Below are 16,492 nucleotides of genomic sequence, written 5' to 3'. Positions count from 1 at the left end.
ATGATCCTATAGGCTTTGTTCATGTGCCGATTGAGTTGGCATCGGTGGCAATTGAAGTTGAACACCTAATTGCAGGAAAATAGAAAAACAAGCATGTTTCAGTAAAAGGAATCCTAGTTTGGTGAGGATGGCAAAGAGAAATACTTTCATATCAAAAATTTCTTTTGTGGGTTTGGGATTGGACAACCAACGAATAATGGTAATATTCTAGGAATTTAGTGTCCTCTATGCTTTTATCTTTAAAGGCATCATCAGCCAAAGAGAAGAAAATATAAGTTTGATGAGTTATTAACTAAATACACATCTGCTATTTTTTGAAGTCATCATCATTTGAGCAGATGTAACATGTTTTATTGTGGTCATTAATATTATTGCACAAACTCTAATCCTCTTTTTGCTCCCCCTAAAACAACTATTTGTAGCTGAAGATCCTTGATCATTATTGCAAACATAGTAGAAGAATATTAATGCATCATTTCCTAGTCGAGAAAGTGTCACAAAAGAGTTTTATTTATTATTTTTCCATTGGCTTTGTTTGCTGTGTTTTTGTGTTGCTTGCTTGAACTATATTTACACTATTTGTATGTGAAAAAGAAAAACATACTTCATTTTTATATTTTAAACTTTCTATGTGCATTCTATTTATGCAGACTCTAGCGTCCACTCCACTTTTTGCACTCCATTTATATTGTAACACCCGGACTCTAGGCCCAGCCCGTTTGGAGTCAGTCCGGATGCTTGGAGTCCAGCCCACAAGCGCATGATGTGAGACCCGAGCGGCGTCAATTGGGTGAAGGTCATTTTCCCTTTCACGCCGCACTGTTCTTCGTCTTCGCGGTTACTGCCTCTGCATTTCATTTTCGTATCTCACTCACCCGTGCGCACCAACCCACGACTCCAGCAGTTGATTTTCATCTCCTTTCACACTCAAGGTTCGGTTTCACTCACTTTTACAGATTTCTCAATCGGGTTCTCTCATTGTTTTTCTTCTTCTTCATCTCTTCACCGTGCGCTCAACTCAAGGTTTTGAAACTACAAATTTTTTTTTTTTTTCACTGCAGATTTGTTCGACTTCTTGAACAGAGATTGGTAACTCCTCTCTTTTGTTTTATTTTATTTTACTTCTTCTCCTTCCTTCTTCTTCCGGTTTTACTCGTACGGGTCTCCTTACTATTTTCGGTTTCTGCCCTGTTTTGATCACACGCACACACTCAGATTCTCAAAATTTCCTTGTGTAGGTCACTTTCTCTTTCACTAGAGATTTCTGTGAATATTTATGGACGTGAATTTGCAGTGACCCATTCGAAGCGGCTTGGAGTTTTGGGATTTTTTTTTCTCTTGGGGTAAGTTCCCCGAAGCTTTTGGTAGCTTTTGAATGATAGGTTTGGACTGTGAAATGTAATAGAGTTACTGTTTTAATGGTGGTTGAGTGTGATGGAATTTTTTATGTTGAGGAGTATGATTTTTGGATGGATTTGTGAGACTGTTTTGGACTATTATTTGAGACTATTTAGTGTAAATTGATGGGTGTTTTGGAGCTAGTTGTATTGGATTTTTATGCAAGTCTTCAATTGTTCAATGACTAGAATATTGATGCTTGCACTGAAATTATTTTATTAGAAGGTTGGAAGTGAAGTTTGGTTTGGGTTATGTTTTAATTATTGGAGTTGCTGTTGTTGGTTTTGGAAATAATTATAGTTGGTTTGGTGTTAATAGAAGGTGATGGCTGTTTTGGGTTTTAAATGCGAATGGTTTGAAGAGAGAGTTGTTCGGGTTTAATTGTTAGGATAGTTATTGAGCTGTGAAGGGACTGTTTTGATTTATTACTCAGTAAATAGCAGCCTACTAGATTGGTTATTAAATGTTGGATATATGTTTTTTTTTGTTTAGGTCGTGTTACTATTAGAGTTCCGGCTCAAGGTATTGATAATACGAAGAAGTCAGGTAAACGGGGTTCATATACTAGTTTTGCATAAAACAAATAAAATGAGGTTGACTTTGAGAATAAATGTGTTTATTTTTTTGAAAATAGATGATCTGAAAACAACCCCAGATGTTTATTCTGCATATACATAAATTCTACATAAGAGAGTGTTTTTCTGTCATGACTGGTGTAGACATGAGCTAGTTTTGTGCACTTTATTTCTGAATTATGTAAAAGAGCGAATATGAAAATCTAGAAGTTTTGTTATGAACAAATGAGAATATTTTGTTTATGTTTATCTCGAACATGTGAAATGATCTGAAGCTTTTCAGTATTTTGTTTTGAAAAGATGTGTCATCTGAGAACCTTGGCATGAAGTTCTGATTCTGTATATGATTGTAATCGGATTTTCAATGAAATCTGTTCTGTTTCTGTTAAGGCCCAGCCACAGGTATAATAGTGGTTTATAACCCTACCACGGGGGTGAAACATGGTATACGGCCCAGTCACGGGTATAATGGTGGTTTATAACCCTACCACGGGGGTGAAACATGAAAAATGGTCAAATTACGGGTATAATGGTGGTTTATAACCTTACCACGGGGGTGAAACATGGAATATGGCTCATCCACGGGTATAATGGTGGTTTATAACCCTACCACGGGGGTTAAACATGGTATTGTCCCGATGTGATATTAAACGATGATATGATTATAATGTTTCAGTTTAGAAATGCCAACGGATTCTCTTTTTGGAATAAGTTTATTTTTCTGAAAATTTCGCTCTAATGTTTTTGTACAAGTTTTGTTTCTGCATTCTGAAAGTAAATCTTTTGTTCGGCTTATCAAATGTTATAAATGCTCATGTTTACATGCTAGTATATGCTCTCTGCTTGCTGAGTTGTTGATAACTCACCCCGTTAATCTTCATAATATTTCAAATGACATCGATGGCTCAGCTGAAGATCAGTATTAGAATCTATGGAGAAAATTTGCATTGATTTGTTGTTGGGTATCTCATGATATTAGTGTTGGTGTTGGAGGTTAATTATCTTTCTTAAGTTTGCTTCAATGGATTTAGACGGTTTATGGAGACTATGTTAATGTTTTATTATTTCTAGTTGTTATTTGAGACATAAAGAAGAGTTGATTTTATTTGGGTTGTTGGATTGAATATTGGATAAATGAGTTTATTTGATTTATTTAATTGAAGTATTTACGTTCGATTTGAGGTTTGAAAAATGGATATATTCTTGAATTTGGAAGTACTCTAGCCTTGTTAGAGCTGATTATCAGGTTTTATGAGTTAACTCTCCGGACCCTTGGGGTCGGGGCGTTACAGTTGGTATCAGAGCCAGGTTTGAATTTTGCATACTGTAGACCTTGGAGGTTTAGATATCTGTGGGTTCATAAGATGTGGGAATTTCAAAATAGGAATTGGAGGATTATAAGGATAGTCATGGGGGTATTTAAGTATGAGTTCCAAGGACATTAAGATTGGTTTTGATGGGATTTGAGGTTTAAATTTGGCTGATGTTAGGAGTTGAGTTTGGAACTTTGAGAATTCTAGTGATATATGTGTGTAATAAGTGATGCCAGATTGGCATAGTTATCTGATTTATATATATATATATATGTATATGTGTTTATATGCATATTTTATTATTCCTCTTATTTATTTCTATTTACCTGGTATTTTCGTTTTCTTTTATTTTAGAACGTTTCACCGAGTTTAGACTTTCAGGATGGCTGCTCGTCGTAGAGTTCGAACTCTTGAAGATTTGAATGAAGACGACAATGGTGGGGGTTGCACATTCGAACAATTTAATTGAACGCATCCTCCCACCTTTGATGGAAGAGGCAATGCGAACGCTGCGAAGGATTGGATACAAGACATTGAAGAAATATTTGGTGTTTTGGATTGTACCGATCAGCAAAAAGTCAAGTTCGCAGCATTCAAACTATCTGGAGAAGCAAAGAGATGGTGGAATTCTGAGAAAGTTATCAGGGAAGCTAAGGGGATTGGAGTAATTGTTTGGGCTCAATTCAAGTAGAGTTTCTTCGATCGATTTTTCCCTAAGGCAGATAGGGATGCAAGAGCCCTAGAGTTCACCAATTTGGTGCAAGGGACCATGACTGTGCGCCAGTATGCTGCAAGGTTTGCGGAATTATCACGTTTCGCCGCATACTTGATTCCCGATGAGGAGAAAGAGACTAGGAAGTTTGAAGAAGGTTTGAACTACAGATCTATGAGCGGGTGATGGTCTTACAGATTCAGAATTTTTCAGAATTAGTGCACAAGGCGATGCTAGTTGAACAGAATCTTAAGAGGGGTGCTGAATTGCAAGAACAGAGGAAGAGAGCTGCTCCACAAGGGTTTCCTAGTTTGGATCAAGGGCAATGGAAAAAGAGAAATGAGGGGAGCAGTTCAAGTCAGAGACAGATACAGGGAAATCATACACCTAACCCCTATAAGTTCTGTAACCGCATACAGCTTGGGGAGTGCAGGAAGGAAGTGGGATCATGTTTCAAATGCGGTAAGATGGGCATTTCATTAGAGAATGTCCATTGCTTGCGGAGAACAACAGAAGGCCCAACCCACCCCAAAACTTTAGGCCGAATAATCAGGGCAACAATCAGCGGAGGACTGTACCTGCTCGGGTGTTTGCTTTGACACCAGGAGAAGCTGAGGACAAGGATGATGTCATCACAGGTATAATTCTCTAACCATCTCTTAACATTGTCTTTGTTTAGAATTAAGGAATATTTGTCTTATTATCTCTATGGGTTATATGACGTAACCAGGAATTATTTCCTTATTTCTCAATAAGGCTAATGTTTTATTTGACTCGGGGGCTACCCACTCCTTTATTTCAATGGATTATGTTAAATTGTGCCCCATTGTTGCTGATGAGATGGACTACAATTTGAGGGTCTCTACCCCAACTGGTGATATAGTGACTTGTAACAAGATTTTACTCAAGTGTCCAATGACTATTAGCAGGAGGGAAATGCCAGCTAACCTGATAGTCTTTCCTATGACTGGGTTTGATGTGATTTTGGGAATGGATTGGTTAGCTTCCAGTTATGCTAGTATTGATTGTTTTAAAAGGGAAGTGGTGTTCAAGTTCCCGGAAGAAGAGGAACTTCGATTTATGGGTTCCAAGGTGCGTATCCCTCCATCAGTTATTTCTGCTTTTCAGGTTGATGAGTTAATACGTGACGGGTGTCAAGGGTATTTGGCTTTTGTGGTGGATGAACCAAAGGAAGAATTGAAACTAGAAGAGATTCCTATTGTGAGGGAGTATCCAGAAGTTTTTCCTGAAGATTTGTCTGGATTATCGCCTGAGCGGGAGGTAGAATTTGCTATTGAATTAGCTCCAGGCACGGCGCCTCTTTCCAAAGCCCCTTATCGAATGGCGCCATCAGAGTTAGCCGAGCTCAGAGAACAATTGCAAGACTTGTTAGACAAAGGTTTCATTAGACCTAGTGTGTCACCTTGGGGAGCTCCAGTCTTGTTTGTGAAGAAGAAGGATGGGACAATGAGGATGTGTATAGACTACAGGGAACTGAATCGAGTGACCGTAAAGAATAAATATCCGTTGCCCCGCATCGATGATTTATTTGATCAGTTGCAAGGTGTGCAGGTGTTCTCTAAAATTGATCTCAAATCGGGTTATCATCAATTAAAAATCAAGGCATAGGATGTGCCTAAGACAGCTTTCAGGACCAGGTATGGCCACTATGAATTTTTAGTCATGCCTTTTGGTTTAACCAACGCCCCAGCAGTATTTATGGACTTGATGAATCGAGTATTTCATGAGTTTCTGGATAAATTTGTAGTGGTGTTTATTGATGATATATTAATCTACTCCAAGAGCAAAGCCGAACATGAAGACCATCTGAGGCAAGTACTAGGGACACTCAGGAATAAGAAATTATTTGCTAAATTGAAGAAGTGTGAATTTTGGCTTGAGCCTATTGCATTTTTGGGACATGTGGTCTCAAGGGATGGCGTTTCTGTAGACCCGGGAAGATTGAAGCAATAGTTAACTAGACTCAACCAACCAATGTGCATGAAGTTAGGAGTTTCTTGGGTTTGGCTGGTTATTACCGTCGATTTATAGACAATTTCTCAAAAATAGCGGTTCCCCTTACTGCCCTCACTAGGAAGAACAAGTATGTTTGGACTGAAAAATGTGAGGAAAGCTTCCAGGAATTGAAGAAGAGATTGGTGACAGCTCCAGTTCTGACAGTCCCTAGCGAAAGAGAAGGATTTGTGGTTTATAGTGACGCTTCACGATTGGGTTTGGGGTGTGTTTTGATGCAGCATGGAAAGGTAATAGCTTATGCTTCTCGGCAATTGAAGACATATGAACAAAATTACCCCACACATGATTTGGAGTTGGCCGCCGTTGTCTTTGCACTTAAAATCTGGAGGCATTATTTATATGGTGAAAAGTGCAAAATCTACACGGATCACAAGAGTTTGAAATACTTCTTCACTCAGAAAGAACTGAATATGAGACAGAGGAGATGGCTCGAACTAGTCAAGGACTATGACTGCAACATTAACTACCATCCAGGCAAAGCTAATGTTGTAGCTGATGCACTTAGCAGGAAGCCAGTGGGACCAGTAATCGCAACTCTTATCACTCAGCCCCACTTATTAATGGACTTGGAAAGAGCCACTATTGAAATACTTGTGGGTGACCAGCAAGCATTAATAGCCAGTTTAATAGTTCAACCAGCTTTGATAGACAGAATCAAGCTCGACCAAAAAGAAGATTTTAAGTTGGCGAGATTAATTGAAGAAGTAGAAAAAGGGGATAAACTTGAGTTTAATGTTTCTGAAGATGGAGTGTTAAGGTTTGGAAATAGATGTTGTGTGCCGGGCAGTGTTGTAATAAAAAGACTTATCCTTGAAGAAGCGCACCGCTCCCCTTACACAGTTCACCCGGGTAGTACGAAAATGTATCGAGATTTGAAAGAGTCTTTTTGGTGGGAGGGTATGAAGAGAGAGATTGCTCAATTTGTGGCACAGTGCTTAACATGCCAACAGGTGAAAGTAGAACACCAACGACCAGCAGGGTTATTGCAACCACTTCAGATTCCAGAATGGAAATGGGAGCATATTTCTATGGACTTTGTTACAGGCCTTCCACAGGCACGACCGGACAAGATGCAATTTGGGTGATAGTAGACCGTTTGACGAAGACAGCTCATTTTGTACCTATCAAAGTTTCTTATAAGTTGGAGAAACTAGCCGAGCTTTATATACAGGAAATAGTGAGGTTGCATGGGGTACCTGTGTCCATTGTGTCGGATAGAGATCTGCGTTTCACTTCGAAATTTTGGCGAAGCTTACAAGAGGCCATGGGCACTAAGCTAAATTTCAGCACGACGTTTCACCCACAGACGGATGGTCAGTCGGAAAGGACCATTCAAATTTTGGAAGACATGTTGAGAGCTTGTATGCTGGATTTTAAGGGGACTTAGATTCGACACTTGCCTTTGGTCGAGTTTGCTTATAATAACAGTTACCAGGCTAGTATTGAGATGGCACCTTATAAAGCACTTTATGGTAGGAAATGTAGATCTCCGTTATATTGGGACGAAGTGGGTGAAAGACAAATTTTGGGTCCAGAAATCATACAGAAGACAACAAAGAAGATTGAGACCATTCGAGCTAGAATGAGAGCAACTCAGAGTCGACAGAAAAGCTATGCAGATAATCGTCGTCGCCAATTAGAGTTTGAGGTTGGGGATAAGGTATTCTTGAGGATTGCACCCATGAGAGGGGTTATGAGGTTTGGAAAGAAGGGTAAGTTGAGCCCTAGGTACATCGGACCATTTGAGATTCTTGATCGGATTGGACCAGTGGCTTACAGAGTAGCCCTGCCACCCGCACTCTCAGGTGTACACAATGTTTTTCATGTATCTATGCTGAGGAAGTATGTACCTGACCCCACCCACGTTATCGATTACGAGCCACTTCATTTTCAGGAAGACCTGACTTATACAGAAGAACCGGTACGGATTGTGGAGAGAAAAGAACAAGTGTTACGTAATCGGACTATTCCATTGGTTAAGGTGGTATGGAATAATCATGCTATCAGTGAAGCCTCTTGGGAATTAGAAGAGGAAATGCAAGTCAAGTACCCACAGTTGTTCGGCGACGATCCTTTTAGCTTGTGACAAATTCCGAGGACGGAATTTTTATAAGGGGGGAAGAATGTAACACCCGGGCTCTAGGCCCAGCCCGTTTGGAGTCAGCCCGGATGCTTGGAGTCCAGCCCACAAGCGCATGATGTGAGACCCGAGCGGCGTCGTTTGGGTGAAGGTTATTTTCCCTTTCACACCGCACTGTTCTTCGTCTTCGCGGTTACAACCTCTGCATTTCATTTTCGTATCTCACTCACCCGTGCGCACCAACCCACGACTCCAGCAGTTGATTTTCATCTCCTTTCACACTCAAGGTTCGATTTCACTCACTTTTACAAATTTCTCAATCGGGTTCTCTCATTGTTTTTTCTTCTTCTTCATCTCTTCACCGTGCGCTCAACTCAAGGTTTTGAAACTACAAATTGTTTTTTTTTTTCACTGCAGATTTGTTTGACTTCTTGAACAAAGATTGGTAACTACTCTCTTTTGTTTTATTTTATTTTACTTCTTCTCCTTCCTTCTTCTTCCGGTTTTACTCGTACGGGTCTCCTTACTATTTTCGGTTTCTGCCCTGTTTTGATCACATGCACACACTCAGATTCTCAAACTTTCCTTGTGTAGGTCACTTTCTCTTTCACTAGAGATTTCTGTGAATATTTTTGGACGTAAATTTGCAGTGACCCATTCGAAGCAGCTTGGAGTTTTGGGATTTTTTTTTCTCTTGGGGTAAGTTCCCCGAAGCTTTTGGTAGCTTTTGAATGATAGGTTTGGACTGTGAAATGTAATAGAGTTACTGTTTTAATGGTGGTTGAGTGTGATGGAATTTTTTATGTTGAGGAGTATGACTTTTGGATGGATTTGTGAGACTGTTTTGGACTATTATTTGAGACTATTTAGTGTAAATTGATGGGTGTTTTGGAGCTAGTTGTATTGGATTTTTATGCAAGTCTTCAATTGTTCAATGACTAGAATATTGATGCTTGCACTGAAATTATTTTATTAGAAGGTTGGAAGTGAAGTTTGGTTTGGGTTATGTTTTAATTATTGGAGTTACTGTTGTTGGTTTTGGAAATAATTATAGTTGGTTTGGTGTTAATAGAAGGTGATGGCTGTTTTGGGTTTTAAATGCGAATGGTTTGAAGAGAGAGTTGTTCGGGTTTAATTGTTAGGATAGTTATTGAGCTGTGAAGGGACTGTTTTGATTTATTACTCAGTAAATAGCAGCCTACTAGATTGGTTATTAAATGTTGGATATATGTTTTTTTTTTTTTTTAGGTGGTGTTACTATTAGAGTTCCGGCTCAAGGTGTTGATAATACGAAGAAGTCAGATAAGCGGGGTTTATATACTAGTTTTGCATAAAACAAATAAAATGAAGTTGATTTTGAGAATAAATGTGTTTAGTTTTTTGAAAAGAGATGATCTGAAAACAACCTCAGATGTTTATTCTGCATATGCATAAATTCTACATAAGAGAAAGTGTTTTTCTGTCATGACTGGTGTAGACATGAGCTAGTTTTGTGCACTTTATTTCTGAATTATGTAAAAGAGCGAATCTGAAAATCTAGAAGTTTTGTTATGAACAAATGAGAATATTTTGTTTATGTTTATCTCGAACATGTAAAATGATCTGAAGCTTTTCAGTATTTTGTTTTGGAATGATGTGTCATCTGAGAACCTTGGCATGAAGTTCTGATTCTATATATGATTGTAATCGGATTTTCAATGAAATCTGTTCTGTTTCTGTTAAGGCCCAGCCACAGGCATAATGGTGGTTTATAACCTTACCACGGGGGCGAAACATAGTATACGGCCCAACCACGGGTATAATAGTGGTTTATAACCCTACCACGGGGGTGAAACATGGAAAATGGCCCAGCCACGGGTATAATGGTGGTTTATAACCCTACCACGAGGGTGAAACATAGAATATGGCCCAGCCACGGGTATAATGGTGGTTTATAACCCTACCACGGGGGTTAAACATGGTATTGTCCCGATGTGATATTAAACGATGATATGATTATAATGTTTCAGTTTAGAAATGCCAACGGATTCTCTTTTTGGAATAAGTTTATTTTTCTGAAAATTTCGCTCTAATGTTTTTGTACAAGTTTTGTTTCTGTATTCTGAAAGTAAATGTTTTGTTCGGCTTATCAAATGTTATAAATGCTCATACTTACATGCTAGTATATGCTCTCTGCTTGCTGGGTTGTTGATAACTCACCCCGTTAATCTTCATAATATTTCAGATGACATGGATGGCTCAGCTGAAGATCAGTATTAGAATCTATGGAGAAGATTTGCATTGATTTGTTGTTGGGTATCTCATGATATTAGTGTTGGTGTTGGAGGTTAATTATCTTTCTTAAGTTTGCTTCAATGGATTTAGACGGTTTATGGAGACTATGTTAATGTTTTATTATTTCTAGTTGTTATTTGAGACATGAAGAAAAGTTGATTTTATTTGGGTTGTTGGATTGAATATTAGATAAATGAGTTTATTTGATTTATTTAATTGAAGTATTTACGTTCGATTTGAGGTTTGAAAAATGGATATATTCTTGAATTTGGAAGTACTCTAGCCTTGTTAGAGCTGATTATCAGGTTTTATGAGTTAACTCTCTGGACCCTTGGGGTCGGGGCGTTACATATATTCGTTCTGTTCAACTTTCTATCGCTGTGAGTATCCAAGTCCTATATATATCACAACATTAGTCAAAGAATAGCGAAGCAAAAAAAGAACTCTTAGCAATTAGAAAGAAACTTTTAGAAACTAATGTATAATGAAGTTATATTAGATTGGTAGATGATACAACACACAACAGAATTGGTTGTCCTCTCCGTTAATTCCTTCATCATCAAGTTATTGTTGCACCCTCCACAATTTTTCAGCTAAACTAGGTTTTCACAAAATCAAAAAATTCTTCCTTCATCTATCAATAGTTGTGGAAATATAAAAGATTTCTATGAACCACGTTTCTTTATCTATCAATTCTTTTAGATGGCCTATGTAAGGGAGTGATAACGTACCATTTCGTTATGATCAAAACATATTTAAACTATTTAAAGAAAAGAAAATGAATTAGTATATCATGTTCTAATGAATAATTCAAGAAAGTTATAAAAAAGAACATTACATTGTTATAAAATATTGTATTAAAATAAAATATTAGATACATACTTCTAAACTCAGTAGAATTGTAACAATATATTCATGTTTTTGTGATGAATCTTGTATCAAGGGGTTCTCCGGATTTTGCAGGTACTAAATAATCTTATATCACTTACTCATATGTGGATTGAAAGCACACGTGATCATACTATCAGAGATGTGCACACGTGATAATGATCCCTTGTACTTTCAACTCATATATAAGCAATTGCTACAAGATTCTTTGATACCTAGAAAAGTTGGGGAGCCACTTTGTACAAGATTTATCACGAAAACAAACATATATCATTACAATCCCACAGAGCTTAAAAATATGTTTCTAACATTTTACTTTAATACAATGTTTTATAACAATGCATTGTTATTCTTAAAGCTTTTATGAATTATTTATTAGGACCAAAATATAATTTTTTTCTTTTAAAAAGTTTAAATGTGTTTTGATCATAACCATGGGAAATTGTACATTATCACTCCCTTACCCAACTAATGAAATTGATAGACAAAAAAAAAGTGGTTCGTGGAAATCTTTTATAATTTACATGACAATTGATAGAGGAAATAAGAACTTTTTGATTTTGTGAAACCCTAATTTGGGTGAAAATTTGTGGAGGGCCGATGGAAATTGGATGATGAAGGAATTAACAGAGAGAACATTTGACTCTATTGTGTGTTACATCATCTACCAGTCTAGTATACTAGTATATCTTCGACATTAGTTTCTAAAAGTTTATTTCTAATTGTTGAGAGTGGTTTTTTACCTTTACAATTCTTTGACTAATGTTGTGGTGATATAGAGGACTTAGATACTCACAGCGATAAAGAGTGGAATGAGCATAAATGGAGTATAGAAAGTGGAGCGGATGTAAATTGAGTGTACATAGAAAGTTTAAAATGTAAAAATGAACTCTGTTTTTGTTTTTCATATACAAATATTGTAAATATAGTTCAAGCAAGCAATACACAAAAAGACAGCAAACAGGCCAACAGAAAAATAATAAATAAAAATCTTCTGTGTCACTTTCGAAACAAGAAAAGAATGCATTAATATTCTTCTACTCTACTTGCAACAATAATCAAGTATGTTCAGCTACAAATTGTTTTTTTTTTTTGGGGGGGGGGGGGGGGGGGAGGGAGAGAGAGAGAAAGGGGTAGAAAGAGAATTATAGTTTGTGTAACAATATCAATGACCACAATAAAATATGTTAAATTTGTTCATATGATGATGGCTTCAAAAAATAGAGGTTGTGTATTAATAACTAATGAAACGTCTATTTTCTTCTTTTTGGCCAACATACTTTTAAAGTTAAAAGCATAAGCAAAGAGGACACTAAATTTATAGAATATTACCGTTATTCGTTGTTTATAAAAACTCAAACCAACAGAAGAAATCTTCATTATGAAGGCATTTTTGCAGACTATCTTCAGCAAAAGTAAGACTCCATCTATTAAAATATGCTCTTCTTTGTTCTGCAATTAAGTGCTCAACTTCAATTGGTTCATCTTCTAAAGTAAATACACAAGATCCATCTTTCTTCGCCTATAAGAACACAACCAAAGGGTGTCACAAAAGACAACGTCAAAAGAGGCAGCAAAAACATTCAACTAAAGGTCAGGGAATGGCCAAGCATGTTATATGCTTCATATGAATCAAGACATGCATCATGCAAGAGATCCAAATGCATACTCTTGAGGCAAAACTACTCAAGGATATATTGCACGTTCAAGAAGAAGAGCTATATTCAAACTCCATGTTTCCGCTTATTTGACATCAAGTGCATTAACCATTGTTTGGCCTGCCTTTATGGGCAGAAATGCACTACTTTTGCAAAAGGCATGGCCCAAGTAACACACCAACTATGATCCATTATCATTATCCTACCATGTCCTAATCCTTTTTTCTTCTGTTGACAAGTCAGCTTCTCACAATATTTCTTTGTTATTATTTGTGATATGTAAAAAGAATATTATCAATATTAATAAAAAGGAAGATGCGTAAAGTACACAAGATGTACACGAGAAAACACCTAGTTAGGAAACTTCTGACTATTATGTCGAGAGTTTTACTGTAATAGCTAACTGCATGCAGCGGAAGTTTCCAACAAGGTTTCATAGATAAAAGATGCCCAATTGCTTTTAAATTGTTTGAGTTTGATCAGATTTGATGTTATCAATAAATGGCTTTTAATATTATATTTACTAAATAATATGATTTGAATGTAGACATACATTATGAATAAATGGAAGACTTATCTCTTTTTATTTCAGTTCATCACACTGAATTCTCCTCCTAGTTACTCCATCTAATCATAAGCTAATTACTTGATAACATATATATATATATTCATACCTATAATCTTAGCTACCATATAAGCTTTGTTGTGGTAATGGAGTCATTGAGCAGAATTCTATCTCTATCCATGAAGTATCTAGGTCTCCCGTTGGGGGTGCAATTTAAGGCAAAATCAATTTAGGATGTAAAAGATGGAATGTTGCTTAGTAGGATGGAAGCAGCTATACGTATCCAAAGGAGGAGTGGATGCTTTCATCATGAGTACTCTCCCCTACCTACCAACCTATTTTGTCTCTCTTCCCTAATAACCCTGTAGGTGAAGTCCATCACTTTGAGGAGCTTTAAAGGGAAATCATGTGGGAGGAACTGCAATAATTTCAAGTTCCACCCAATCAAGCGGTTCGAGATTTGCACCTCAATTTTATCCGGTGGCTTGCGCATAGCAATTTGTTTTCATTCAACTAAGTTCTATTGGAAAATGATTATGGTGTTATGTTATGGAGGCAAGCTTTGTGGAGATCGGTGGTGGAAATCTAATAGGGTAGCATGTTGGGAGGATGCAGGTGCTCAAATGAGGTCAATGAGGCCTTCTGGATCAGGTCATACGGTACTTGGATGAAAAATCTAAAATCTGATTTTGGTAGGATGTGAGGTACCTGGATAAGCTAGCCCTTGATTCTTGAAGGTAAGCTACCGGGAGTTGTTTTGATTATCCCACCATATGGAAGCGTCGGTTGCAATGCTAGACTTGCAAGTCTTTGATAATGCCCCAATGGAATGTTATTTTATTTGATCAGGGAGATGGAGTTGTTCTCTTGGATCTTCAACTGGTTGCATTTGAGTTTAAGCCCAAAACATGGATATTTGGAGGTAATCCTTTTTCAATGGGCTCATCCAGTCAGCCCTCAAGTTGGCTCTTCATTTCCATGGTGAAACAAGGAGCCTTTGAGGGTAGCTTTTTTGTGTGGATGGTTCACAAACAGACATATAATTGTAGTGGTTTTGTCCATGCTAGAAAATGGAGAAAATATTGATCATCTTCTGCCATATTATGAGTTGGCTAGGGACTTATGAGCAGCAATGCTTGGTGCTTTTGGAATTGAGTGAGGTTGCCCTAGAGGGTTTGAAGTTGGGATGTTGGCAGAACCCTTATGGAATCACGGAACTTTAGACATTTGGAGGATGGGCCCTCTGTGCTTAATGTGGTGTACTTGACAAGAAAGAAATGCCCTAGCTTTTGAACCTCGAAAACACGACAATAGAATTCAAAGACATAGTATTCAACAATCTTTATGTTTGGATGGCAGCTCATATCAACTCCCAATTCTCGAGTTTATTTCTGGAGTTACACCCTTTTTCTTGCGGTTTGGGTGTATTCTTTTGTATACTTGGGTTGCCTCCCCTCCCCTGCTTTTACCATACAACTACATGATGATGATTTGTTCTAGCAGGGAAAAAAATCGTATTGGTGATTATCTGTGGAAACTTGATGGAAAAGCACAGAATCACAGGGATTTTATAGTTTTGTAGCCATAGGAAGGTTCATGATCTCCAGCTAGTTAAAACCATTTTCAAATCAAAAAATTCGTACATGTATTTATCCCATTGATGCCATAATGACACCACACAATCTTATAAATTTGTAATCTATGTAATTCCTTTCTTTGGAAGTTGCAATATGGGAAGAAAATCAAGCCATATCCAATTAAAAACATGGAGTTGAGTCAAGTGCAAAAAGAAAAGTTACGAAAACCTATGAAGTTATTCTCACCTCTGGCACTTGACATTGGCAGCCTTCTTACGCAGATGTGCTTCTTTCTCCATTTCATTTACACTCTGAAGCTTGAGTGATCATCAAAACATACTTAGAAAAAAAAAAAAAAGGATTATCATCAACACATACATAGTAACAAGGAAACCGTAAAATGAGAATAAAACACCAAAAACTTTTATAGAAGAAAATAGAGCATTATAAAGATGGGAAATCAGTAAAGAAAGAGAAGGATTTAAGATCTTCCCGAACACATAGCTGCTAGCGAGTACATTCTTTTGTATAGAAGAAAATAGCATCATAAAGAAGGGAAATTAGTGAAGAAAGAGAAGATTTAAGATCTACACGAACACATAGTTGCTGGCAAGTACATTCTTTTCTATACTCTAATCCTTTAGAAGGATTTTCCGTCGGTGTCAAAAGTTATACAAGACAATTATAAAGGGTGTTAAGGAATAGTCAAAATAATCAGCAAAATATAAACCACACTTACCACTAGATCTTCGAAGTAGATAACCTCTTATATGATATAATGTTCTAGGTTTTCATTCGATAGAGTTTCCCCGAGGTTTTGGAACTGAGTAAAGCATTTGATTTTGGGTCTATGGTAAGGAGCTGAATCACTTCTAAAGTTCTACTACTCAGTTTGACAGTAAGATATTCTGTTTATCAATTAAATAAAATATTATTAGAATATAATTTTTTTAATATAATTTTTATTTTATAATTTAAAAAATTATATTTTTTATTATATTTTATATAAAAATTTTAAAAAATTATAATAATTATATGAAATAAAATGAGATGATTTCTTATATGGAAGCAAACCAGGCCAGCAAATTCTCTGATCTGTGAGCTCAGCAAATTCTAAATAAAAAAATAAACAAATTCGAGATCTAAAAGAAGAAAGGAAATGAGAGAGAGATGAAAGGTAAATTCGAGCCAATGTTATATAGAGTAGCGGGTTTTAACGGGGCGGAAGCTCATGCTTGCTGCGTGATTCACCTTCCTTTTTACTCTGCAAGAATCCCATGTCATTGATCATGCTGTTTTCACTTGTCCTTCAGTAGATTAAGCTCTTGCAATATGTTCCATCCCCATTCTCACATGGACCCAGCTACATGAGCCTGTAACACCCAAAGCGAGAGTCTCCACCCATAAGGCCATTC

The 16,492-nt window shown here is 37.0% G+C and overlaps 1 long non-coding RNA gene across 1 annotated transcript; it reads right to left on the bottom strand.

Moving 5' to 3' along the window:
* Positions 1–15,989, bottom strand: LOC121266729. Its single transcript, XR_005940902.1, has 3 exons — positions 15,817–15,989; positions 15,324–15,394; positions 1–65 (listed from the first exon to the last, which is right to left on the bottom strand). It is a non-coding gene; the product is annotated as an uncharacterized LOC121266729 (long non-coding RNA).
* Between the last annotated feature and the right edge of the window lie 503 nt (positions 15,990–16,492).

Source organism: Juglans microcarpa x Juglans regia, chromosome 5S, assembly GCF_004785595.1.
Source record: "Juglans microcarpa x Juglans regia isolate MS1-56 chromosome 5S, Jm3101_v1.0, whole genome shotgun sequence".
In the NCBI taxonomy this organism is placed as follows: Eukaryota; Viridiplantae; Streptophyta; class Magnoliopsida; order Fagales; family Juglandaceae; genus Juglans; species Juglans microcarpa x Juglans regia.
The sequence above is the reverse complement of the archived record's forward strand: the minus strand, read 5'-3'. Positions and strand labels throughout refer to the sequence as shown.